The 26,652-nt window shown below is 46.9% G+C and overlaps 1 long non-coding RNA gene across 1 annotated transcript; it reads left to right on the top strand.

Annotated features, from left to right (window-relative positions):
* LOC108636843 lies at positions 14,382 to 23,529 on the top strand. Its single transcript, XR_001918606.1, has 3 exons — positions 14,382 to 14,473; positions 22,023 to 22,201; positions 23,380 to 23,529. It is a non-coding gene; the product is annotated as an uncharacterized LOC108636843 (long non-coding RNA).

Genomic DNA, 26,652 nt, shown 5'->3' with positions numbered 1-26,652 from the left:
ATGTCACATAAGGGAAGGAATTCTCATTACATATCCATATCAGAGAACCGTAAACTTCAGACTTCAGAAATCATTTCTCTCCACCGCATCTGATGTCAGAGTCCCTCTAAGGCTGTCTGGCATCAACTGTGTGTCAGGCTGGTGCGGGCATCCAAAGTCTTCCAAGACTTTCTCTTCTAATTACCACAACAACCGAAATGTGAGATGTGTAATCTCCATTTTCAAGTGATGAAACTGAGTTAAAAGAGGTCAAGAGATGTGTTCAAGTTCACAGAGCTGTTTATTAAGAGGGCAGGGCAAAAAGTTTCCCGAGTCCTTCTTCAGACAGTCATCCACCTGCTTAAGTCACCCTCTGATCAGAAACTCACCTTCTTAGACAACTCAGTCCTGTTTGAGGTTATTTTCGAGACTTCCTCCTTATTCTGAGCTACAGTCTGTCTCCTGGGACCATCCAACCACCAGGGTGATTTTATGCCTCAGGCAGAGCAGGGACCAGACTTGTCTTTGAGGATGTTACCTAGAGGACATTCTAGGAGGTGTCTACTAGGAAGTATTATTTCCAAGCTCCTGGTCAGAAGCAGTTGAGGGTGTTGTCATACCAAACTTACACACTGCCCAGGATATGAACCTCTGGGTTTCGGGGTGTGGTTAACACAGGAAGGGGGAGCAGGCAGTAGATTACTGTCCTCACACCACACGCGTTCATAAGACAGTCAACTCAAGAGGAGGACACATGTTCTCATTAGACATGCTCTCAAGATCCCACCTTAATTTGTCTGCAAGCCATTTCCTGGTTCTTGATGGCACAACCTGGAAATACAGGCTGTAGTGGTCATGATTCTAGAAAGGGCACATGGAGCCCTCGCCAAGTTTCACAGGTGCTTACATATTCTGCCTACACAGCTCTTTGTATATCCTCCTTAACACATCATCTCATTGGGAGCCGTTTGTATTGGTCTCTCCTCTAGACTGTGACCCTGTAGGACAAGGGTAGCAAGCTATGGCTCACAGGCAAAAATCTCTCCCATTGCCTGTTTTTATAAACCAAGCTTTGTTGGAACACAGTTGTTCTCTTTCATTTTTATATTCTATTGCAATTATTGGGAAAAGCAATTTTCCCAATAATTGCAGAGTTGAGCAGTTGTAACAGACTATATGGGGCTTCTCAGGTGATGCAGTGGTAAAGAATCCACCTGCTAGTGCAGGAGATGTAGGTTCCATCACTAGGTCAGAAAGATCCCCTGGAGGAAGAAATGGCAACCCACTCTAGCATTCTTGCCTGGGAAATACCATGGACAGAGGAGTCTGACAGTCCATGGGGTCACAGTCAGACACAACTGAGTGCACGCACGCGTGTGTCCCCCTCCTCCCTTACACATACCAGAATATATGGACCACAAAGCCTAAAATATCTACTATTTGCCCCTTTACAGACAAAGTTTGCTCACCTCTGTTCTAGAGAGCAAGGACAGGGTGTCCTTCATCTCTGTATGCCTGAAATAGCCATAGTTTTCTCATATGCAAAACAGCAATGATATCTTTGTCGCAAAGATACAGTGAAATACACAGGAGATGTCATATTTGGGGGCAACATATGTAGAACACCTTGCACAGTGCCTAGCATAGGACAGACATTCAATAAATATTTAGTGAATAAGCATGTAAAGTAGAAGGTCGATCTACCCCAAATGAAATGATGGATGTGAAAGTGCTTCACAAGCCATAAAATGCTAAGACCATGGTAGGTTCTCATCATTGTCAAGTACAGAAATGTCTAGAGCAAAGCCTACCCTTGCCTAGGGCTTTCCAGATCCTGACTGTATGAGTAAGCTCTCACAGATAGTCTTAATTTAGGCTGATTCATATTCTAATTTTTATGTGGCTCTTCTCCACGGGTCCTTTCAACATCTCCCTCTAGATACTGATCCTTAGGTTAGAACTCGAGCTTCTTAAATAAGAGTTACACAGTATTCATGGCTGGACCAGCCTAGTTGAGCTAAAAATGACATTTCCTAGACTTCCTTTCTTTGTATGACCTTTCCAGCTGACCACAAAGAAACTGACATGAGGTTTGGAAGGCAGAGGGAGGGGAAAATCATTTCAGCTGAAGGTCTCTGCAGGAGTAGTTTGCTTCATGCTGGCAGGGCCAGCAATACACCTTTACTGTCCTGCCCAAGGCTATATTAACCCCTTAGTCAAAATCTAATCCCAGGGACCTTGATAGCTCTCGATTCCATGGGAAATCATACAGGCCTACTACATTGACTGGTCCTGGAGGGCAGGGAATGGCAGCTACTCTGAATACTTTGGTAAGAAAAATGTAAGCAGATGGAGGAAAATGAATATCACAGATAATCAAAAGGCAAATCTTTTGGTGAAATTTCTAAGAGTTCAGTGATGAGGGCATGTTAAGATGTTCTATAAAAAGTGAAAGAGAAATCGCAGCATTAAACAGCATATGATAACGCAGAAAAATTCTGTAAAACATACTAGCAAAGCAAACCACTATAAAAGGAGCATTTGCATAATCACCATTCACGTCAAGTGTTACAGAACATTGTCAGTACCCCAGCGCCCCTTCCTGTCACACCTCTTCCATTCCAAAATCACTTTTGTTTTGACTTTTACGGCAACCACCTCCCTAATTTTCTCTATGCTCCCATCACCTAAATATGCACTCCTGCTCCCTGAACACCAGGGAAGTGGCAGAATGCCCCGTGAACCTCTGGATTTGGGAGGCAACTGTACTTCATTTGGTCATGCTGCTTCAACTCATTTATTGGGTAACTAAAAGGCTGCCACCTCTGAATTGGGTCTGGAAAATGAGAAGATTTTGCAACATATCCAGCCTGCCACACAAGATCCTCTGCATCTACATGGAACATAAGGGTCAGTAGGTTCATAGGTGCTACAAGTGTCTTGTGGCAGATCAGGGAGCTTTATGGAAATCTTTAGCTGGTTCCTATAAGTAAGTAATAGCATAAACCTGTAGGATTTTTGTGCAGACCTATGCCATTCTCTGCAAGTAATTATTCTCCATTTAGGTAAATTTTCACTTTGCTCTTATTATTGGGCCTTTCATGGACCAGCAACTGACCGTGAGACCCAGGCAGGCCATCATGAACTGAGTTTCACCTCTGTGTATCCCAGTTTGTCTCTGTTGTCTTTCGCTTCGTGTCCAGTGTTTCTTCTCAGTTCCTTCCCTGCTGACCTACTGCAGCTTCAGGCCACCGGCAAATGCAGAGCTTTATTTGCAGGGCTTTGTCGCCCCTGGTGGGTGACTTTTCTCTGATCCTCCAACTGTCCCCTTTCAATTCTCCACTTTTCCAGCTCCTACAACAACTGTGAAGGTCAAATTCCTGTAATAGAACCTTTATTCCATACAATCATGGTGGTTCTGCTTTCCTCATCAAACCCAAATGAGTATAACTGCCTATTATCCGCATACTTGAGTTTACTTTCCTAAGAACTCTGCCTGATGGATTTAATCCCCAAGTTTTCCTGATGAAGAAGCTGAGAACTGAACAGTTTGCCAACAGTCTCATTCTATGAACACTGGAATCAGATCCCACCCATGCCTATTTAATTCCAGAACTGAACTGCATTGCCAACTTTGGGGCATGGGAGGAACCTAAGGTCTTTGCCAAATGGCCTCTGGGTACATCCTTTGGGTGTCTGGTATAAGTTGTTTCCATGGGCATTTTGGTCAACCCAGCCCGCAAAACTTAGGGATCTGTTCATTTAAGTGCTTGACTTTCTGAGCCCTGTTTGGGTTAATATTGCATATTAAAACATTTAAATTATGCAATAGTTCAAATATGCAGAAAAGTCTAGAAAACAATGTAACAGACATTCTTGTCTTCAGCATCCAAAATTGCCATACTTGCTTCAGCTTGACTTTATTTCCTATCTAAAAAAAAAATTGGAAAAAAAAATGTTGCAGCGCTGTTTACAAATTACCCATGAACATAGGAACAGGTAATAAATGTGATGTTCAAATGCAAATAAATGCCACCTAGCAATTAAAATGAATAAGCCAAATCAATATTTTGAGGGGGAAGGGCAAATTGCAAGTATAAAAGAACAATATAATAGTATTTATGTACTTGTTAAAAACCAATGGTCCCATAGCAATACAAAGTTACAAAATTTTGCATTCGTTTCCAGAACTGGTCCCTCAGGGCTTTAAGTCAGTACATTCTTGGTTCTTTCCATTCCTGTCTCCATTCCCAATCTCAAAGATCTTTCTGAGATGTCATTTTATCTCCTTACAACTGATTCTCTTGGCACCAGCCACCCACCCACAAGAAGTCTGTAACTCCATTCAGAGATTTATAACAATCTTCTGCATGTTAAAGCATAAACTATGGGCCTTTCCCTGAGAAGATAACTCATTGTACTTATTTACAAATATTATAACTCTTTAGACTGAACTTGGTCTGGTAGCACACCAACCCCTGGTTATTTGTCTGGAATGCCCTCAAACGTCTTTGAGCCCTAAAACCTAAAAAAGGTTGGTAACACCAGGTTTTGATGAGGATGGAGAAGCAGGAATTCTTGGGCTTTGCTGGTGGAAGTGTAGGGAGACTGGTGGAAGCACTCTGCAAAACTCTTTAGCAGTATTTACTATGAAGCTACATCTTGGTTTTATGACCCCAGTAACTCCACACTCAGGAAGATCCCAACAGAAATGTGTCCACAGTGATAAGAACATACTCAGCAATGCCATTCAACACAAATGCCCATCAATAGTCAAACAGATAAGTAAATCGTGGTATGTTTCTATAGGGCGGTGGTAGAAATATGCAAACTGCATGCTCACACCAGCATGGATGGTCTTGTTCCTAATATCGGAAAAGGGAAGCCCAACACAGAAAAGTACGTGCATGTGAGTCCATTGTATGGAGGTCAAGGGTTATCAAAATTAAATCCTGCTATTCAGGACCAGGGGTATATTTAGGTGATGGGAGGAGGAAAATCAGGGAGGTGGTTGCCATAAAAGTCGAGACAAAAGTTATTTTGAGTGGAAGAAAGGAAGGGCGACAGGAAGAGGCGCTGGGGTGCTGACAGTGTTCTGTAACTCGACCTGAGTGGTGGTTTCACAAATACTCCTTTTATAATCATTTGCTTTCCTGTATGTCTTACTGTTTCTGTATATATCAATATGCTGTTTAGCGGTTTTGAAAACCCCATGTATCACAGCATCTTGATAATTTTACAGTGAGAATGCAAAGGATGGTTTGCAGGATCTTTTGGAGAAAACTCAAATTTCCAAATGCCATTCTGGCAGTGGTTTTTCCCGCAAAACTTTCATTTCATGCCCTAGGAACAACATTTATTAGACCTCTTCACTTTCAAAAGAGGGCTTTTCTTTCTTTTTTTTTCTTCTGCAGAAAAGATTTGATCACTTAACTGTCGTGTGTTACTACACAGAGTAAAAATAGAGAAAGTGAGCACTTCTCACGGGAGCAAAGGGATACACCAGGCAACCCCTCTTCACAGTGTACCCTGTTTCAGTCACAGATCCTGGGGGACCCTGGGGAATGATTGATACCCCCCGCAAAGTGCTAGGCTTATCAATACAGTGATAGCCAACAGAATTACTTTGTCCACAATTTGTACAATTTGTTCATTCCCTTTCATAGAAGAGGAGAAGTCGGTCAATTTTCTACCTAGGAAGATGAAAACGGGCACATTGGATAGAGGCTTTCTGACTCTAGAGCCTATGGGAGTAATCACCAACCCTTCTTCCATCCCCTGGCCATTGTCTAAATTGGGGTTCAGCACATGTTTGAGAATCTTTAAATTCTCCCTCTCCTCATGGTCAAACAGTCAATTTTTTTTTTTCCTTCCAAAATAACTTTTGATTCTGTCATTGACTTTTAATTTCCTCAGGTTAGCACTGGCCAACCTAATTCTATATGTGATATATTGCAAAAATCATCTACCTGTTCTGTCTACAGAACTCCTCTCTTTCCAGCTCTGGGTCCACTGATGGCGGTCCATCGCTCCTTGTCAAGTTCAGATCCTCACCATGACTTAAGGTGCCCTTCATGGCCTGGCCCCTGCTTTTTCTCTTCAAGCCTTACCTCCTACTCATCTCTTTATATATCTGCCCACTAGTGACTGCAGACTATGTACTGTACCCCCCGGCAGCAAGGATGTTCTAACTACAGTGCTTTTTCCTGACAGCCCCTCCCCCTGCCCCCTTCGCCATCTCTCTAGTGCCATTCATCCTTCTAGACCCAGCGCAAATGACAGACCCTCCAGAAGCATTCCTTGATGCCTTTCAGCCAGAACCTATTTCCCCCATTTCTCTGCATCTTTCTTGTCATCTTTATCAGAGTCTCCCCTGCCTGGTAGTTGCACAGTTGTGACTGCCTCTAGACTGTAAACTCTTGAGAATAAGGACAGTGTCTTACTTACCTTCTGATCCTTAAAGTCTGGCATAGAGCCTGACATATCCTAGCGATTCAGTAAGTATAAATGGTTCTGTATCACCCACTTGAGTCTGTATTCAGTGGAGAGGATTTACATAGCACCATCTTTTCCTGACATTCTGACCTGGTTCATCCCAAAGAAGTGGATAAAGCAGAAGTCAGGTGGATGGAGTTTTTTTTTTTTTTTTTCCGGCCAAAAGGAGACATCTGATGCTGGAACAGCACAGAATACTATTTATTTAGGGTGCAACTCTGGCTGGATGCCCACCTGAAATAGACTTTCTCTGCCCCAGTCTGGGACTCCAAAGATTCTGACAAGGTGAATCAGGACAAGAAGAAGTGGAAAATTTCTCATTCACATTTCACTGAGAAACTTGAACTAGAAATCAATGTTTCAGGCCCAGCCTGTCTTGTTTTCCCAGACAGGACTCCCCGATCCTGCAGTCAGCCCTGAAAGGAGCTGTAGCAGGAATAGCACAAAGTTGCCGGGAAGGCTCTCATGTGGCTTTCCCTGTTAGGAAAACACCATCCCCCTCTGGATGCCTTCAGAACACAGATTCATTGAGAATCTTTCCGTGCAGGCAGGGCATGGGGGCTATTTTTCAAGGGAAAGCACCAGCATAACCACTGGAGAAATATGCATGGTTAATTTCCCTTGAGACCTTGAAGCTTTCTTTCTTCAATAAATCATCCTGCATGATCATGTGACCTGAGACCAGGAAGTGGTTTTGTCTTGGCCCTAAGCTGTGGCCTCCAGAGGGAGAGACTCTGTCCCATTTGGACACCCACATGAACACACACGATGCTGCCTTATTCTTACACAAATAGGCACACCAGATGGAGTTTCTAGAGTCTTTCATCTATAGGCCTTTTCAAGAGCTGAGCAAGTACCTGCCAACCTACCCACTTTGTAAATTAAAAGGCACTGGAAACAACTATGTTGAGAGAGATAGTGAGGGTGCAAGCATGGGCAAGGAGATGCATGGGAGCCTTGGAGAAGCCTAGTGTCAGAGTTGGCAGAGAACGAAGGAATTGTCCTTGACATACCTCTCAATTTACAGAGCCAGTCACAGAGATCCATGGAAGAAAATCTTGTCACCAGTGTTTCCTAAGGACTGTCTCTTAAGATTACTGGGGGAATTGGTTACAAATGCCACCTCTGGCCCATTATAGACTCAGTCTCTGGGAACTCCCACAGGAACTGGGGTTTTAACTAGCTTCCATGTCCCAAATTCTGATAAGTCCCAAATTTTAGGAAGCTGTGCTAAGCGTTTTGGCCTTTCTGCTTGGACACCAGCTGGGCCCAGCCTTCTTATAGGCCTCATCTGGCTCTGTTTGCTTATCCCTCCATTACTATCAGTCAATCCTGGGCTTTCTCACCCAGAGATCATTTCTCTCCCCTAACAATGCTCTCCCCAGCCTCCTTCTCCAGCCCCCCATCTAAGGCTTCTGGCACCCAAACTGCCAACATTCACCCCCACCATCTAACCCCAGGAGCGTTCCAGTTGGACAGGGCCCCAGAAAGGATCTAATGCTGCCTCCTCCTCCTGTTCCCAATCCATACATGTTCCTTCCTCTGCTTCCCTTTGTGTATTAAGCAATGACGTTATTTGTGGAAGCAATAACACCTGCTGTTTCCGGAAGCCGGAAGCACCATGTGGTCTCAAGAGGGGTCTGTGAGACGATAAGGGCTTTTGAATTGGAGAACTTTCTCAAGGCTTCTTATAAATTGTGTCCTTGGATTATTTAAAAAAGAAAGAACCATTTTGTCAAGTGTCTCTGCAGACTTTGGTGTATATGGTTTAGAGCTTTGCTAAATTCATGCAATGAAGCTTTAGTTGTTATAATCTCTTTCCTCCACCCACCCACTTCTAGCCATCAACCATTCATTTAACTGAAGATCATTTTGAAATTCCTTTGTGAGTGATATTTACTTGAAGGCAGGCCTGTCTAGCCTTAAAGGAAGCACAGAAGCAGGATGGAAACTCACGGCTGTGGCAAGCTGGGTAGCATTCCTGCTTCACTTTGTGCAGCTCTTACCTGGGGGACTTGACTTCTTCTGCCTAGAACTTCAGTTTTTTCATCTGAAAAAGGATTGTCACATCTACCTTGCAGATTAGTGTTATAGAGTCTAAAACACAGTAAATATGCTGATGCTAGCACATAGTGAATATCCTTCTTTTCTTAATTTCACAAACTGCAGTTTCAGATCATGTGCTGCAGAATTCCTACATTTGGTTCCCTGGGTGTTAAGACCCTTCCTGGCAGTGAGAGGATCCTTCTGGAAAGGACTAAAAGTTGTTGAAGAAAGGAGTAGTTTGAGTCATTACCATTGAAATGCCAATTTTGCAAGTAAACATGTGGGATGCATTCAGTCATGGTGACTTCCATAATACATTATTGACCTGAGTGCTACTGCTGTGCTAAGTCACTTCAGTCGTGTCCAACTCTGTGTGACCCTATGGACTGCAGTCCACCAGGCTCCTCTGTCCATGGGATTCTCCAGGCAAGAATACTGGAAAAGATGGCCATGCCCTCCTCCAGGGGATGTTTGAACCCGGGTCTCCGACATTGCAGGCAGAGTCTTTACTGTCTGAGACACCAAGGTAGTCCCAAGCATTATTGACCAGGGATGTATTAATATGTTTTAGGGAGTGATACAATTAACATCACTGTGTGAAGTTGTTAAGAGCTTAATATTTATCAAATTTATTATACAACTTATGATTGCAGTTATCATTTACTTTTTGCTCAGTTCAATTCAGTCGCTCAGTCATGTCCTACTCCTTGTGACTCCATGAACAGGAGCACGCCAGGCCTCCCTATCCATCACCAGCTCCAGGAGTCTACCCAAACCGATGTCCATCAAGTCAGTGATGCCATCCAACTATCTCATCCTCTGTCTTCCCCTTCTCCTTCTGCCTTCAATCTTTCCCAGCATCAGGGTCTTTTGCAATGAGTCAGCTCTTTGCATCAGGTGGCCAAAGTATTGGAATTTCAGCTTTAACATCAGTCCTTCCAATGAACACCCAGGACTGATCTCCTTTAGGATGGACTGGTTGGATCTCCTTGCAGTCCAAGGGACTCTCAAGAGTCTTCTCCAACACCATAGTTTAAAAGCATCAATTCTTTGGCACTCTCTTTATAGTCCAACTCTCACATCCATACATGATCACTGGAAAAACCATAGCCTTGACTAGACAGACCTTTGTTGTCAAAGTAATGTCTCTGCTTTTTAATATGCTGTCTAGGTTGGTCATAACTTTCCTTCTAAGAAGTAAGCGTCTTTTAATTTCATGGCTGCAATCACCATCTGCAGTGATTTTGGAGCCCAAAATAATAAAGTCAGCCACTGTTTCCACTGTTTCCCCATCTAGTTCCCATGAAGTGATGGGACCAGATGCCATGATCTTCATTTTCTGAATGTTGAGCTTTAAGCCAACTTTTTCATTCTCCTCTTTCACTTTCATCAAGAGGCTCTTTAGTTCTTCTTCACTTTCTGCCATAAGGGTGGTGTCATCTGCATATCTGAGGTTATTGAGATTTCTCCCTGCAATCTTGATTCCAGCTTGTGCTTCCTCCAGCCCAGCATTTATCATTCACTTTTTGCTCAGTAGGTTTTTCTCCAACCTCGTTTATATTATAAATGTAAAATTTTCAAAAATGATGCATCATGAAATTTTCAGTGAAGAAGAATTTTTCAGTGAATTTTATGCAGATACTTTCTCTGATTATCAGAGTGACATATATACAAGTATCTTAGAAGATGACGGTTCTTGAGAATATAGTTATAATTCATAAGATTGAATATTAGATCAACAAAAAGACAAAAAAAAAACCACAAAAAACCTTAGTGACTGTTTCTCATATGGAAAGTGAAAATGAAACTCATGGTATAGGAGAATGCTCCTCTGCTTCTACAGAAGACTGGATTAAAGATAACATTTCAAGAAAATTAGATTTTACAGAAATGTCAGGTATAACTATTGAATGCAGCAATGTGAAACATGTTAGTGAAATGACAAAATTAATTTTTGGTTGACCAAAATAAAACCTCATAAGCCTTAAGCGTTAGTTTCTGTAAAAATCCCCTGGTCAGTAATAAGAGAGACAGGGACAAATTACCTGAACTAGACTAGATGACACCCAAGATCCTTCTCATTCTTATTATTCTGTGATAGCCAGTTTGACATGGCATCCAAGACCATCATCATCACAATCAAATCTAATAGGGTTCATTTAATATTATTCCACAAAACCCCATAATTCTTCTAAGCCGCTCAGTTTACCATGTTCCAAGAATATCATGTCCCTTCCTGCCACTGAACTTCTGATTCTCATATCTCCATTCTTCCTTCTTCATTCCAATACTAAATTCCACCTATCCTTGGAGGCCCTTTTCTCTCAAGCTCCTCCTGCTTCCTCAGCTGAGGCCCACCCCTCCGACTTCTCATCTGCATTCCTCTTAGGGTGCTAATGTTAAACTACCTTGTGTTATAGGTATAGGAGAACCCATTTTTCCAGTCTGAGGACTCTAAAGATATATAGCGGATCTCAAGTTTATTCAGAATGCCCCTGGAACCTGGTGAAAGTTGTACATGGAATGTTTACTGAATTGAGCCAAGGAATCCCAAGGATTAATTCACATACACTAAATCTGAGGCTTTATTATTTTTCTTACTTAGAGCATGTTGGTATCAAGGATCAGATACCCTCTCAAACAATTTCAAATGAAAAGAGTGGTCACTGAGAGGACACAGGAGGCTATCATTGACCCCCAAGGACAGGCAGGGGGTAATATTGGGTCACAAGGGAACAGAAGAGGCTCTCTGTCCTTTCAGAGCTACAGGATCTCGTCTCTAACTCTTTCTGCACGTCAACTCCATTCTCCTCTTGGCACACTGGACAGACCTCTCTACAAGACTCTTATTTTCTCTCTTGCATAATACATAGGCTTGCTGTGATTCCTGCTTTGTCATACACAGTACTAGCTACTCTCTCAAATAATGCAAGATCTTTCACTTCAACTCATGCCTTGAGAGACTATGTCTCTCCATTCAAATTATTTCTAAAAAGAAGCTGAGAGGCTTGCCCAGAACCTAGCCCAAAGTCATGTGTTCATCCTTGGGCCAATCAGCCAATAAAGAGCCACAGTAAATGATAAAGGCCCTGATGCTGGGAAAGACTGAAGGCAGGAGAAGGGAATGACAGAGGACGAGATGGTTGGATGGCATCACTGACTAAGAACGTGAGTTTGAGCAAGCTCCAGGAGATAGTGAAGGACAGGGAAGTCTGGCATCCTGTCCATGGGGTCTCAAAGAGTCAGACATGACTGAGCAATTGAACAACAACAGAAATGATATCAGTAAGACTTCCTGGGTCCCGTTCCTCCATCAAGAGAGAAGTTTCAGGGAGGTCTGCATTGCTTTCCAATGACTGGGCATTGGTTGGACTGTCATCCCTCAATGAATGAATACAACAATGTCTACAAAAAGCAGTGAAGGATATGGAGACTGCAGTTCAGGTATTCAGGGTGGACCTACAAGTCAAAGTGTTGGCTGTTTCCCAGTGGTTTCACAGGAGGCCCTTGGATGCTGCTGAATTTAGATCTCTGGAGCAGTGGGAACTTGTGGGATCAAGCCCCTTGAAGGTTGGCTCAATCTCTGTTAGAACATACACTTGTATTTGTGTTTCCTTCCCAGGAGACACATGAATGGAGTGGAGAGGCCAGGCTAGTTGGACATTTCCAGTCTCCTCTCCTAGTAATCAGCAGCAGTATTACTCGAGTTGAGAAGGTGAGGACCTGGGGCAAAGAAAGAGAGTGAGTATGAAGGGTGAGGATCCAAGGAGTCAGGGGCATACCCACTAAGTCATGTAGAGGATGCTGGAAGGGGACACTGAAGGTCAGTCAGGGCAGGTTCGAGCTAATGCCACAAGCTGATGCTTGGGCACTGTGCCTTCCTTCTGAATCAGTTTTTTCAGCAGAAGACACACTGTGGTATCTTCTGTCTTAATTCTCCACTGACCTCTTTCATCCCTCTCCATGGACTACCCCAGTTTTCCATTCAGCTGATGATGATTACCAAATCCACAATCCCTCTGGGAGAGTTTTCCACAGAACGGGGGTATTCATTCTTTGCCACAGAGATTTGGTAAGGTGCAGAGGATGGTGCTTTGCAGGAACTTCAAAGACCTTCAGATTTACAGACCACTGCATCTGCTTCTATCATCCTCATAGACTTAAACATTGGAAGACTAATACCTTAGTTTTCGATGGGGAACCGTGCGGCACCTCCAGCATGTCCCTTTCACTGTGTTCCCCCCCTCTGTCTTCTTCTGCCTTCAGGAGACTCTTACTCACCCTTCAATGCCCTGTTGAAAAGTCTCAACTGCAAAGCCTTCCTTGACTTCACAGCCCGAACAAACCTCTCCCTCCTCTGGACTCCAATACCCCCTCCTACCTCTCACGAAGGCAGCATTTGTCATGCTCTACTTGGGTCTCTCGGACAAGCCTGGGTGATCCGTGGTGACAAGAACCACATCCCCTTCAGTTTTATGGTACTCGACACCTATAGCCTCTGAGGATTTGTTAAAACACCTGCGCTCTTTTATCCCACTTATTCTTTGTGGGATATTCAGCAAGACCCAGTTTCCCTAAAGCTTAGAATGTGCATCTCTAAAACAAGGTCAGAAATTAGTTTCACCCTGCCTACTTGAATCCCAGGAGACCAGTGATGGTGAAAGCTTCGCAAATCCCAAAGAACTACAGGGGTGTATGGGGATTATTCTGAATGCCGATTGCACTGCTTTCAGGGACACCTGCTGACTTGGCCCAAGACAGAAGGGCATTGCAGCCACGCATGTTTTTGTTTCAATGGTCGGATTACAAATCGTGAGTTGCCCTGAATACTGATGCCAGATGCACCTCCTTTGCCTGTGTGGATCATCCCTTCGTCCTGGACAACAACCTCACAATAGCACCTGTCTAAAAACTCAGTTTATCCTTGTCCCAACCCACAGGGCACCGGTGTGTGAAACAGTTCTTCTCAAGCCCTTCGTTCATTCATTCTCTCACTATTTCAGTGCCCTTCCTACCTGAGACAAGCAGGAGACGCAGAGCAGGAGGTGGTGAGCGCTCTGACAGGGCCTCGCGAAAGTTCTCGGGAGAGAGGGAGAACCCGCAGGGGGCTCCTGGGAGAAGCTTCCTGCGGAGGCTGACACCTGCACTGCCTCTTGAAAGACAGGACTAACCAGAAGCCCTTGAGGAGGATGGGGAGGGCTTTCCTTGCGGCTGAAACAGCCTGTGCAGAACCTGAAGGTGAGCGAGAACTGGGTATGCTCAGAGATTGTTCAGAGCGGCTGGAGTGCAGAGCTAAGGGGTGCGTGGGCAGAGATAACGCCCGCACAGGAGGCAGGAGCCAGGCGGGGAAGGATCTGATGAACCGCGACTTAGTACTTGCTGGGAGAGATGTCTGAAATTCCACCGCTAACACTTGCCGGAGGTCACGCAGTTAGCCTGCGGAGCAACACGTCCCAGGCTCCCGGGCCGTGCTCTTTGGCATCCTTTACTCTTACGTAGGTGGCGGCTGCCTCTGGCCACGCGCCAGCGCGAGCCCTGAGCCTGGGCCGGGAGGCGGCCTCCAGCGCCGGCAGGTCCTGAGGCTGCCCTCAGAGCCTCTGAGCTGGGACCGAGCAGCCGCCAGGAGGCCGGCAGCCCACGGGGCTCCCCAAGACACCCCTACCTTCCCCTCCCTGGTCAGTTTTCATTTTTCCGAAAGCTGTATTGGTTCAGGGGCCAAGAAACACCGATCAGGACTCCCCGCCTCCCTAGGCGGGGGCTCTGCCTTTTGTCATCCCTCTCGGCGTGGGGGTAGGGGTGGCGGCTGGGGGCTGGCCCCTGTCGTGTGAAAAGCGCCCGCCTCCCGCGCCCCCTCCCCGCCTCCCCTCCCCGCCTCCCTGCCCACCAGCAGCCGCAGCCGTGAGCCGGCTTCCAGCAAGGAGCCGGCGAGCAGCACAAAGGAAATGGCAAGAGGGTGAGTCACCCTGAGGCCCTGAGGCTCTCGCTGCCTGGGCTGCAGCCCACAACAGGACCTTTGTGCGGCACTGCGGCAAGACCAGAGGGACAGCCTCGGGGAGGCGGGCATTTCAGGGCGCTAACGCCCGGGAGGGGGAGGAATCTCCACCGGAAGGAGGATCAACTTCTGGGCGCCGCCACTCTGCAGAACCATGGCTGGGGACGTTCAGTATGCCGCTAGAGTGACCCGTGTACCACTTGTCCAGCTGCTTGTCCCCTCCGAGAGCACACCCTAAAGGCAGAGGTCTATCCCCTTCAGACCTCCTTTCACTGTGGGGTGAAAGGCTAGAGGCCTGGGGCAGAGCCATTCAACTCTCTCTTCCTACCACAGCCCTTAATACAGCATTGAGAAGACGCTGGAGATGGATACAGGATGGGTGGATGGCTAGCTAGCTCGGTGGGTGGGTGGATGGAGGGACCAACAAGTGGATGGAATAATTCATTCACACAAGCACAGCATGTGAGCAGCTAGCCCAACACTCTGATTTCACAAATGGGGAAATGAAGGCCCAAGACTTGGGAAGGCCTGGAGACAGATCCCACAGCCAGGAGGTGGCCGCTCTAGATTGTGGGTACCATGCTGCCCGGCCTGCTTTGCTCAATCATGTAACTGCTGTAGTGTGGCCCAGGGAACAGGTGCAGGGCGGGATGGATATGTGAACAGAAGTCAGGGTGGTAGAAGCCCCTGTGTGGGTAAGACAATCACCAAGGTTAAGGTCAGGTCCTAGGGACTTACTGGTGAGTGAGGGAGAGAAACCAGAGCAATGAAAGGCAAGGTTCCAGGCCATAAGGTGATCGCAATCTCTTGGCCTAGGCTGGTCATAGGGTTTAGTAATATGGGGGAAGAATCAGCATTTGTTGAGGACCTCACATATGGCAAGCATGAATATTTACTCCTTTGCACAACCCTGAGGGTGGTATCATTCCATATAAAGGAGCCTGGGAGACCAGTGCCCATTGGGACAGTCAGCTGCCAGCTCTGTCAGGGCTTCAGAATGGCAGTCACCTGGTGGGGCCATCATGTGACAGGATTGGGTTTCTCAGCCTGGCAAGCCCAGACACTCAGTATTTTCCTCAGAGAGGGTCCACCTCTCAGGATTAATTCACCTCACTGTCAGTGTCTGACATGTTACCAAGAGAGTGTGGCGCAGAGGATCTGAGCTCTTCTCCTGGAGAAAAGATGAGTCTGTAAGGCTGGCAGGGGGCATGGAAGCAGAAGGAGAGGTTAAAAGCCAAGCCAGGGAGCTCTGATCACCTGGGGCCCTCGCTTCCATAGTCGGGTGGCCTGCCCTGAGCTGTACAGCTGAACTCCTGAAGCCAGGCACACCCTGTGCAGCATGCAAAGACAAGGCCTTTCTCCATGGCCTTTTCTTTCCCAGTTCCCTTGACAGTCATACTCACCACACTCCTTCCAACAATCTTCTTTCAGTTCAAACCAAATCAACAGACTAGTCAAAAGCTTCAGACCAGCTGTTACAGCCACGCTCTGGAGACCACACCCTGGACTCCCTGATGAGATTCAGACGGTCCAGAAGTCCTGCCATCTCTTGGCAGACCAAGGCTTAGACAGATGCAGTCCATATGTGGCAAGCATCACTCCCCACCTCTGGCGTTTCCCAGTTCCTTACAGAAGCTGATTTGAATTTAAGGATGAGGGCACTGGACTTCCACCTCCACAGACTTCCCAGATTATCCAGTTTAAAGATGAAGAGTTTAGAAGCTCAGTAACTTGCCCAAAGTCCTCCCAAAATAATGGCACCAAGATTCAAACCCACTCTATTGTGGACGATTCCCCTCAAGACTGTTAATGACTGTTGTTGTTCTTCAGTCACTAAGTCATGTCCAGCTCTTTGCGATCCCCTGGACTGCAGCACATCAGGCTTCCTTGTCCTTCACTACCTCCCAGAATTTTCTCAAACTCATGTTCATTGAGTTGGTGATGCTATCTAACCATCTCATCCTAATGATACTAAAGGCCACCAATGGCTGAGGGCCTGCTGTGTGCCAGGGATATGCGCTTGGCACCTTATGTAGGTTTTTGTTACATACTTCTCTCAGCAATGCCAGAAGACTGTTCTCAACTTCATTTCAAAGGTGAGAGTGAGCATTAGAAGCAGGAAAGAGACTTGCTCCAGCCAGGGTGACTGTTCAAGTGCTTAATTTCAAACCAATCATGAGCCTGTCTACCCAAGCTCTTTGCCACCCCACTCCAGGGCAGAGTTAAGCAGGATTTCTGCAATAAGACCCCCTTCATCTCAACAGTACTCCTGGTCCTGTCCTGGGGAGGAGAAGCCTGCAGCTTGGAGCAGGAGAGGTAGTAACAGCAGGGTTACCAAAGTCCAGAGTCTCCCCCTCTGCGTTGTTGGTCTAGGGATTAGGTCTGTATCAGCTTCCCAGAGAGGGACAGGTTCAGGCTGCCTGACTTCCGATGACTAATACATTGATTCACCTGTGAGATACACCGGGCAGAGGAGGCAGTGTTTCAGAGCACTGGCTGGGTCTGAAACTCTGTCCCTAGCTTCCTATTCCTGAGACTTTGGACATGTTACTTACCCACTTTGAATCCCAATTGAAACTGGGGGAAATAAAGTCAACCTGCTGGGGTGACTATGGCTTAAAAAAATATTTGTGTGTGAAATGCTCAGTTCAGAGGTTGGTGTTTAGTAGGAGTTCAGTAAATGGTAATCCCTCTAATTTTCATTATCACGATTAAAACTGGACTCTCAGTTTTAATCAGCTGATAAGGTCTCTGCCTGGTGGGTGGATCACGCATTTCAGGCCAGAAGACAGCTTGCTAGGAAAGCCCAGGTAAGAGGGCAGGGCCTGAGCCCTCAGTACTTGATATAGCAGGATGAGGGGTGAGAGCCTTGGACCTCACTTCCTCAGACTTCCCAGGTTATCAGTTTAAAGGCGAGGAGTTCGGAGGTTCAGTAACTTGCCCACAGTCTCCCCTAAATAACAGCACCAATATTCAAACTCACTGGTCCCTCCCACCCCCAGGGTATTTCTGTTTGAACCCCAGTGTTGGAAGTACTCTTGTCTTCTCCTGGATGGAGCTGCTCATCATGACAACACTCTCCTTTCTCAGTACTCCCTTCTGACGGAAAAGCAGGCCTGGGGCCACCTCATCTTTGCAGCCCCTGGAGAGTAACGTCGTGTGCCCCCTCCAAGACCCTGATCAAATGTACCTTTCTGTGTGAGGCCTCCCCAGCTGCCCTAGGCAGGGGTAGACCAACCACATGCTGATGAGCTCATCGCAGTGTCTGAGACAGAGAGCAGAGGCCCACAGAAGTGGCTCTTGTCTTTTTGGAGCTTGAAGTCTAGTGGGACAACAAACAAAGCCCAGAAGTAAACCCCATCATTACAGCTTCTGGTAACTGCCCAGAACGGAATAGGCAGCATGATGTAATAGACAATAACGCTAAGAGTGATGGGGTCTTCAGGAAAGGCCTTTCTGGGGAGGTGGCATTTACCCTGAGGCCGGAAGGATGAGATGGAGCCAACTTTGCCAAGAGCGGGGAACAGAGGGTTCCCAGCATAAGGAATAGCTTTTCCCTCCCCAGGAGGGAAAGAATTTGGTGTGTTTCTCATTGAGAGAAAATCTGCTGGAGCAGATGGAGGGGCTGGGAGGAGGCGTAGCAGTCACACACAGGCAGAGGCCTCAGTCCTCTGTGTCCCAGCTGGATGTGTGATGGTGAGAATAAGGCCGATCGTCTTTCACTGAGCACCTACTGTGCGTCGCATCCACTATGCGTAGGCACTTTGCATAGACTCTCTCAGTTCCTCTCCACTCTCCTGCCACTTCCGTCCACTACTCGGTGTCCTTCATGCTCATCTTGCTGCCTTGCCGGTGCTCCTCTGTAGGATTGCTTCCCGTCCACTCTGTCCACTCCACAGCCCTCGTTAGACTCTAAGTGCCTCTGAAAGGTGTCTCTGGACCCAAATTCCTAGCCTAGAACAGGGTGCTGCCATGTCTGTGGCGTTTTCAGCATCACTGCCCTTCATCTGGTCCTGAGCAGTTTTAATTTGGGGGATCAGTAAGACACTGAAATGTTTCAGGTAAAGTTTGTAGCAAACACACCAGGCATCCTGATGTAATGATTTCAGAAAGCCTCAGTTGTATCAGTAGCATGCTCAGAAATATTACTTAGGTCAGCCAGTTCCAGGACCTTCTACACAGGGAGCGAATCTCACCCCTTTGTGTGTTAGTGTCTATTGCAAAGTGTGGCAGTCCCAGACCTGCCCCCTGATGGTGGAGGTCTAGACAGGTCTAGACCATGTTGCAGAGAACAGGGATGAGTTTGTGCCACTCAACACAGTCACAGAGCACCTACTACATCCAGACCCAGGCAGATGTTCTGTTGAATATAAACATGAATTCAGTGTCCTTAGTCACAATATTACCAGGCTGACTGAGCACAGTGTTCTAATGGCAGGACCGGTTGCACCTGGTGATGGGGAGGTGAGTGACACAGCAGGGGCCAGATCACAGAGAATCTTGAATGCCAGGCCAAAGGTTTGGACTTTAGCATGTAAGTAATGGAAAAGCAGGGAACCCAAAGTGTAATTTTTTTTTAACTTTTTTTTTTGAGAAGAAGACATTGCTGATAGGTCTATTTTGAAAGTCATTCTGTGAAAAAAAGTAAAGAAAATAACTGACAAGTGTTTAGGAATAATTTTTAAAAAGTGTGTTCAGAGGATGGCATCCCTGATGGTAGGGGCTTAGAGCAGCCCACTTCATTCACAGTGTGAGCAAGCTCTGGGGCTGGGAGACACAGAGAGATCAGAGAGGGATCCATGTTGAGGAAGAGGCTGGGGGCAAGGGTGCAGGGTGGCCAGGGTAGGACTGTTGCTATGGAAATGTCAGTCACAGTTTATCCAGAAACCCATGGTAAATGGAACAATACTGGCCTGAAGTTGAAATCAGGTTCCAATCCAATTTTAGTCACGATAAACTACGTAACTTAGAATAAGTCACTTTATTCTCTGAATAACTTTCTTCAACTGAACAATGGAGAGTACAACCTCCAAATCTTGACTTGTAATAGATAAAAAGATGTGAAAGGTACTTACTAAATGTGAGTATACAAGGTCTTCCTCCAGGTGGTCAGTTGGAATGAATCTTTTTCCCCCATGCATGTTCCCATCTTTTTCATCATATGACCTTAGACTGAGCCCTGTGACTCCTTAAGGCCCCTCTAGCTCTAAACTTCTAGACTTCTATGACAGATTAGGATTTTGTCAGATTAAGTTGACTCAGGTCTACAGAATGCCGAAATGAAACTATTCTCCTAAAAAATATCATAGTCAGGTCTAAATAATAGAGCCATGTTGCATATTTAACACATATTTTACCAAATCTCAGCAGACTGTGCAATGTATTCTGGTTTGATTTTCAAATAAAAGTGTTATTTATTTCTTAAAGGCAGACAGTAATGAAAAGGCAATTTTGTTCTCTGGCCATTAAAGATGGACTATATAAAGTATCCTACCTGTAGGTCTTCTCACCCTTTCCAGCTTGAAATTTTCTTCACTGAAATTTACCACAACCAGTGGAGATGGTTTGTTTTGAAGGTACAACTCTGAGAAAAGAGAGAGTGCCACCCAGAAAAAGGGCAGATGGAGGGAATGCACAGCCACCAGGCAACTTTTCCAGGGTTGTTAGAAAGACATCGGCAGCTCTTTGAGGGAACTCTGACCAGAAGGTGATGAGACAATAGTGACCTGGAGCCGGGGCTCTGCGTGGCTGGCATCTGCGTGGCATCTTCTGTGCGTGGAGCCTTGGTCTCCAAAGGAGCAGACCGCGTGTGCTCCCACCTTCCTGCTTGGGAGCAGGAGGAGTTGGACTCAGAGGTTCTCTTGTTTCTTGAATCTCCAAACCAGAGTTCAGAGATCTAAAACAGATGTAAGATCATCCCAGTGTGAAGGGTATAGTTAATTTACAGAACGGATGCTTCTACTTGTAAAATCTTTACTGTGCTTTTCTGTCTGACTTGGGGGCAATTTTGGGAAAGAATAGCAAGGTTGAGGAATGCTACCCTCACATGAGTGGGGGAGAAAAGACATCATAAAGATGCAGAAGATAGAGATTTGGCCTCAAGAAGACTAAAAGAGAGAAGCTCCCCAGGGACCATCGTCTTCTCTGGATGCTCAGGACAGGGGTGCCAGAACTCTACACAGATGGCCAAGGATGGTATCCCAGCCTGGGTCCTCACAGCAAGCAGCTCTGCAGCACAAGCTGGTAGTTTATCTGGGGACGTGATCCCAAGAAACAGGAGAAAGGCTGGGGAGGGCAAAGGGGAACGAGGAAGAGCCAATCTGAGGATCAGTCCAGCAGGAAACCAGAGCTTGAACCTGGGGCCTCACAGAGAAATGTGAAGGGAGTATTTATCGACCACTGGTTCTCACTGAGCACAGGCCACCTCATGGGTCATAACCCCCCTTTCCCCTTCTATTTCCAGATTTTCACCAGTGTCCGAATGGAAAAATTGATTTCCTCAGGCACTCTGCACGATGGTGGCAGAGGAGCCTAGGGGCAAGAAGGGAGAGAAAGGAGGCGCTGGGAGCAGTTGCAGCAGGGTGGGGGTGGGGCAAGTTCTGGCTGCATAACAAGAAGGGCTGACAGGATGAATGTGCTCATCAAGTTAGAAAAGTCAACACTTGGTGGCAAGTGAGGATGGACTCACCGGTCAAAACTGGACTCCCAACCCACGGATGGGGAACGGGGTAGTTTTCTGTTTAATAGTTTTAGAAGATTCTAGAAAGACAATTTTCTTAGAAAGGAGGAGAGAATGGGAGAAAAAAAGAAGGGAGGAAGGAACAAGAAAGGAGGGAGGGAAGGAAAATTGCTAGAATCTCAGGGAGATGCAAATTCAGTCCTGGTGGCAGTGTTAAGTTGCTCAGTCATGTCCAGCTCTTTGCTACCCCATGGACTGCAGCCCTCCAGGTTCCTCTGTCCATGGACTTCTCCAGGCAAGAATACTGAAGTGGATAGCCATTCCTTTCTCCAGGGGATCCTCCTGACCCAGGGATTGTGGGTCTCCTGCATTGCAGGCAGATTCTTTACTGTCTGAGCCACCAAAAACAAACCTAGAGTTTTCTCTTTGTATAATTACAAAGCTAATTCATGCCTAAAATATTCCAACACTTAGAATATATAGTGAATAATTTCTCTTCTATCCCAGATCTCAGTTTCTCTCCCCAGAGGTAATTACTGTTAAGAGTTTCTTGTGTATCTGTCCCCAAATATTTTATGCATATGAACATATGTATATTTCCTTTTAAAATCACACCTTAAAACACACTTTCTGTTTTCATTTTCTGTTTCAAAGATTGCTTCACATGAACATATGTAAATCTAACTCATTAAAAAAAAATCCTACATAATCTTCCAGAAGAAGGAATTATTGAATTAATCTCCTTTTTATGGACAGGAAGTGGTTTTTTCTTTTTTTTCTTCATTGATTACAATGAACTGTTGAATATTCTTGTGTGTCATTTGTACGCAGATGTAAGAAATTTCACATTTTCTGGGAGTGACCAAAAAAAAAAAGTGTGTGGTTAAACTTTGAGCAGAGATTCCCAAGTTGCACTTGAAGGATTCTTGAAGATGTGTGCTCCTACCCTGGAGGGGAGAGTGCCTGCTGGGGTTCCCAGTTCTCAACACTTGGTGATCTTTACAAATCTAGTAAGTAAAAAATGAATCTCCTTGTTATTTTAATTTGCATGTGTTTAATTGTGAGTGATACCCAACACTTTATCATGTTTTTATAAACCAGGTGTTTTCTCTTTCTGAAAGTGCTTGTTTAAGAGCCAAAATAGCAGACACACATATGCTTGGTGTACAGGCCTGAATGAATCATGATTGATCTAAAAACCTGTTGTGCCAGACGTGGAGGAGAGAACAGGGGGCAAAGGCGATACAGCCCCTGTCTGCAGCACTTAGGTCACGGAGGGGGGCACCCAGACACCAAGCAACGGCGATAATGTGCGATAATGTGCTTCGGTGTCACAGGACGAACTGGAAAGTGCCCCACAGGCAGCAGGCTACCCTCTGACCTGCCGCACCTTCCCAGCACAGCAAGGGGGGGTTAAAAGAAGACAAAGTGTTCTTCTAACTTTGGAGCAGAGTGTTCTCAGTAGGAGGCAGTGGGACCACAAGTGTGAAGTCCCCAAGGTGAGAGACAGCATTAAATGTCAGAAATTCGGAAGGGGTGACAGTGGGGGCAGGGTATTAAGAGGGAAGCTGGGGAAGGAGGAGAAGAGAGAATCGTGAACCAGCCCAGTTTGCCAGAAACTAAGGAGAACCCAGGAGCCCCCTGGCTCATCTGGACGAGTGTGTTGCCCCAGGGGCTGAGGCCGCAGGAGGGGGCTGCTGATTAACTGCTCTAAGGATTTGGCACTTTTTATCTGAAGGGCAATAGTGGACAATTAGAGCTTTCAACAGGGAAGTGATATGTTAGGGTCGAATTTCGCGAGGTTCGGTGTTGTTGGGAGGAGGAAGGAGGGGGCGGTGTGGCCAGGCTGGAGCCAGGGAAGGAGTTTGCAGCGTCACAGGTAAGATCTGAAGCTGCCTGGAACCCGGGTGGGGTTGGCAGTGAAGACAAGAGCCATGGGCAGGCTCAGAACTACTTAGGAAGGAGAAGCAGCAGCAGGGTTTCAGGACCGACTGCTGTGGGAGTGAGGGAAAGAGGGGGAGCTCTGGGCGGTGCTGGTGTCCTCTGAGATGTGGAGCAGCCTGGGGTGGTGTTGGGAGGAGGGAGCAAATGGATCAGAATTCAGTCTGTGGAGGCCAGGGGCCTGAGAGACATGCTCACGATCACGGGCAGGAGGCAATTAATTTCACTATCTGGATCTGCATTTCAGGAGAGAAGATCAGAATGGACATATAGCTCGGGGCCACTTCACCTTAAAAATGCTACCTGGTGTGTGTAAGAACCCCCACAGATGGGGAGGAAAGCCTGATTTAAGGCTGTAAAGATAATGACATTCATTAAAAACAAACTGAGAAGACAATTTTACAAAAGTTCTAAGTAATTCACTTTCAGTTCAGTTCAGTTCAGTCGCTCAGTCGTGTCCAACTCTTTGCGACCCCATGAATCGCAGCACGCCAGGCCTCCCTGTCCATCACCAACTCCCGGAGTACACTCAGACTCGCGTTCATCGAGTCAGTGATGCCATCCAGCCATCTCATCCTCAGTCGTCCCCTTCTTTTCCTGCCCGCAATCCCTCCCAGCATCAAAGTCTTTTCCAATGAGTCAACTCTTCGCATGAGGTGGCTAAAGTACTGGAGTTTCAGCTTTAGCATCATTCTTTCCAAAGAAATCCAGGGCTGATCTCCTTCAGAATGGACTGGTTGGATCTCCTTGCAGTCCAAGGGACTCTCAAGAGTCTTCTCCAACACCACAGTTCAAAAGCATCAATTCTTCGGCGCTCAGCCTTCTTCACAGTCCAACTCTCACATCCATACATGACTACTGGAAAAACCATAGCCCACTTTAGAATAACTTAAAAATATTTAGTGAAATTGTCTTGTATATGTTTTAACAGGCTCTGCCAGAGCCTGTGTATATACAGAACGAGGGGTCAGTATATGGTAAGACTCTTCTAGATACCCTTCAAGTCCAGGCTGCTTGTCAATAAGTTTGTGCTCACTGGACACAGAGTCAGGAGGGAGAATCTGAGGGTGGAGACTTCAGAACACAAACACCCAACATCCTCAGCTGCCCAAGCCAGGGACTCTGCTGGCCTGGGGTCTGGTGACCAGGGCCCTCCCTGAGATGCAAGCTTCTGGTAGAGCCAGGGTCTGTTAGAACCGGGAGATGTCCTCGTCCCTGACCACAGTGAGGCCCTATTTTGCTGTGAAAGTGCTGCGTATGTTGTGAGAGAGTAGGGCGCTTGCTGCACAGATCTGCAGAGAACAGCATGGCCAAATAAGCTGACAGGGCTTGAGGAAGCAGGTCACAGACTGCTCACCAGGGCCGCAGGCTTGCTCCCTCCCCGGAGGCACGTTGCTATATGTCTGCCGTGGCTCTGCGTCCACTGATCCCAGCTGACTTTGGGAAGTTCACCCCATGCACTTGTCACTTTGCAGAACAGGCATCAGAGGCCTGATCTGTGCGAACAGACTGCCTGGGAGGGTTGCCAAGGGAAGCAAGGGAAGATGCGGAAGTCCTGCCCATCAGAGAAGGTACTGGCCCCCTTTCCCGGTAGGCAAAATGAGATCAGATCCTTCAAATGTGTACACCATCTTAGCTTCTCAGGGTGGCATCACGGACAGTGTTCCCTTGTCAGAGAGGAGCATATTTGTCCAGTTTCTTGGCCAATAAATGATGAAAATGGGGCTTGGTCCTGGGTCTCTTCTATTACTTCACCATCCATTCAACAGTTGCTGTTTCCTGAGCCTCTACTAATCCTTTCCACTGCCCAGGACAGAGAGAAGAGCGAGGCCCACAGCCACCCTCACGGCACTATGCAGACACCTTCCTCAGTGAGCACACCAGCATCCTGCCCTGGACCAGCCTCTCACAAGGATCCCCGCCCCACCCAACTTGGGCACCAACACCTAGTGCTGCGGTGCCCCCTGCACAGACTCCTCCTCACCCACCTGGGGTCTGACGGTCTGCAGGGGGCTACCCACTAGGCAGGAGGTTCCCAGGTGGCGCTAGTGGTAAAGAACCCACCTGCTAATGCAGGCGGCATGAGAGACTCAGGTTCGATCTCTGGGTCGGGAAGATTCCCTGGAGGAGGAAATGGCACCCACTCCAGTATTCTTGTCTGGAGAATCCCATGGGTGGAGGCACCTGGCAGCTACAGTCCATAGGGTCGCAAAGAGTCAGACATGGCTGAAATCACTTAACACACACACACACACACACACACACACACACACACACACCCTAGGCAGACTCCCTCCTCACTCCACTTTGGGTCTTAGAGTGTCTGTGCCAGGGTGCACCCCACCCCCAGCCCCTGAAGACTCTCTTCTCACCTGTCTCAGGCCTGACTCTCCACACTGGGCCTTCTTCCACAGGAGACCCCTTTCTGAGCACACGTGGTCTCTCCTGCACATGGGGCCACCCTCCCACGTTGACAACTTCCTCAGCCCCATGGGCCCCAGGGCTCCCACCCCCTGTGAGAACCTCCTCCTTACTCTGGTTAACTCTGCCCTTTTGCTCTGGACACTGCTCAGGTGTGGAGGCCTACTTGGCTCCACTTCACTTGATCCCTTCTGGACAGAATTGCCTGGAAAAGGGAAGACAGCTCTTTCTTGTGGTCTCTAACTACACCCATTGTCTCCTTTGTTCACACTGGTATCTCCATGTCCCCAGGGCTTGTTGAGTTCTCCAGTTCACTGAGGTCTTTCTTGGGTCCCACCAAGTCTTCCCTGCCTCTGATCCCGTTTCTGCACTGTCTTTGATGACCCAGAGTTCTTCAAGCGCCAAAGCTGTTGGGTTCTGTTGGAAGATGTGAAAGGACACCTCTGATCACCACTCTGCTTTGTCACCCCCTGCCGTGTCATGGGCCCTGCGTTTCCATTTGGAGCCAGACAGCTCTTCCAGGGTGTATCTGGTTGTGCCAACCTCCCCATGCTGGGCTGGAGACAAATCTGAGTGACAGATACCACGTTGTGTGTGGGATTCCCTGCCCTCTTCTTCTTAGAATCGGTACTTACCAGACCATTCTTGCAATGCCCTAACTCCTGCTCTCTTATGATAAACCTCTTAGGGGGCAGCTGAGACCCCAGCATGAACGGACTTCTGGTTGCCCATTGCCACACATTCTAGAGATTTCTAAGCTCTGGCTGCGGGTACAGCTTGCCCTGAAACTGGACCATCTGCAATTATCTGGCTGAGAAAACTGTCCTTGGACTATTTCCCCTCCCTCACTGTGCTCCAAATATGGTGGGTCCTTGGTTTGTTACCCGGCCGTTGGCTAAGACTCTTGCAGTTCTGAGGAATGAGGACTTGAAAAGGCTCATGGAAGAGATAGACCAGGGCCCATCGCTACAATTCAAGTCCACGCACACCTGAAAGGCCACCTGGGATCTTTTCCCTCCCATCTACCTCAGCCTTTAGCCAGCCCAGAGGAAATTAGATTCTGTTTTCTCCTTTTATGATGAGTTAAGGAGGAATATGA

Source organism: Capra hircus, chromosome 1 (assembly GCF_001704415.2).
Source record: "Capra hircus breed San Clemente chromosome 1, ASM170441v1, whole genome shotgun sequence".
Classification (NCBI taxonomy): domain Eukaryota; kingdom Metazoa; phylum Chordata; class Mammalia; order Artiodactyla; family Bovidae; genus Capra; species Capra hircus.
Note: the sequence above shows the minus strand (reverse complement) of the source record. Positions and strands in the feature narration are given on the sequence as shown.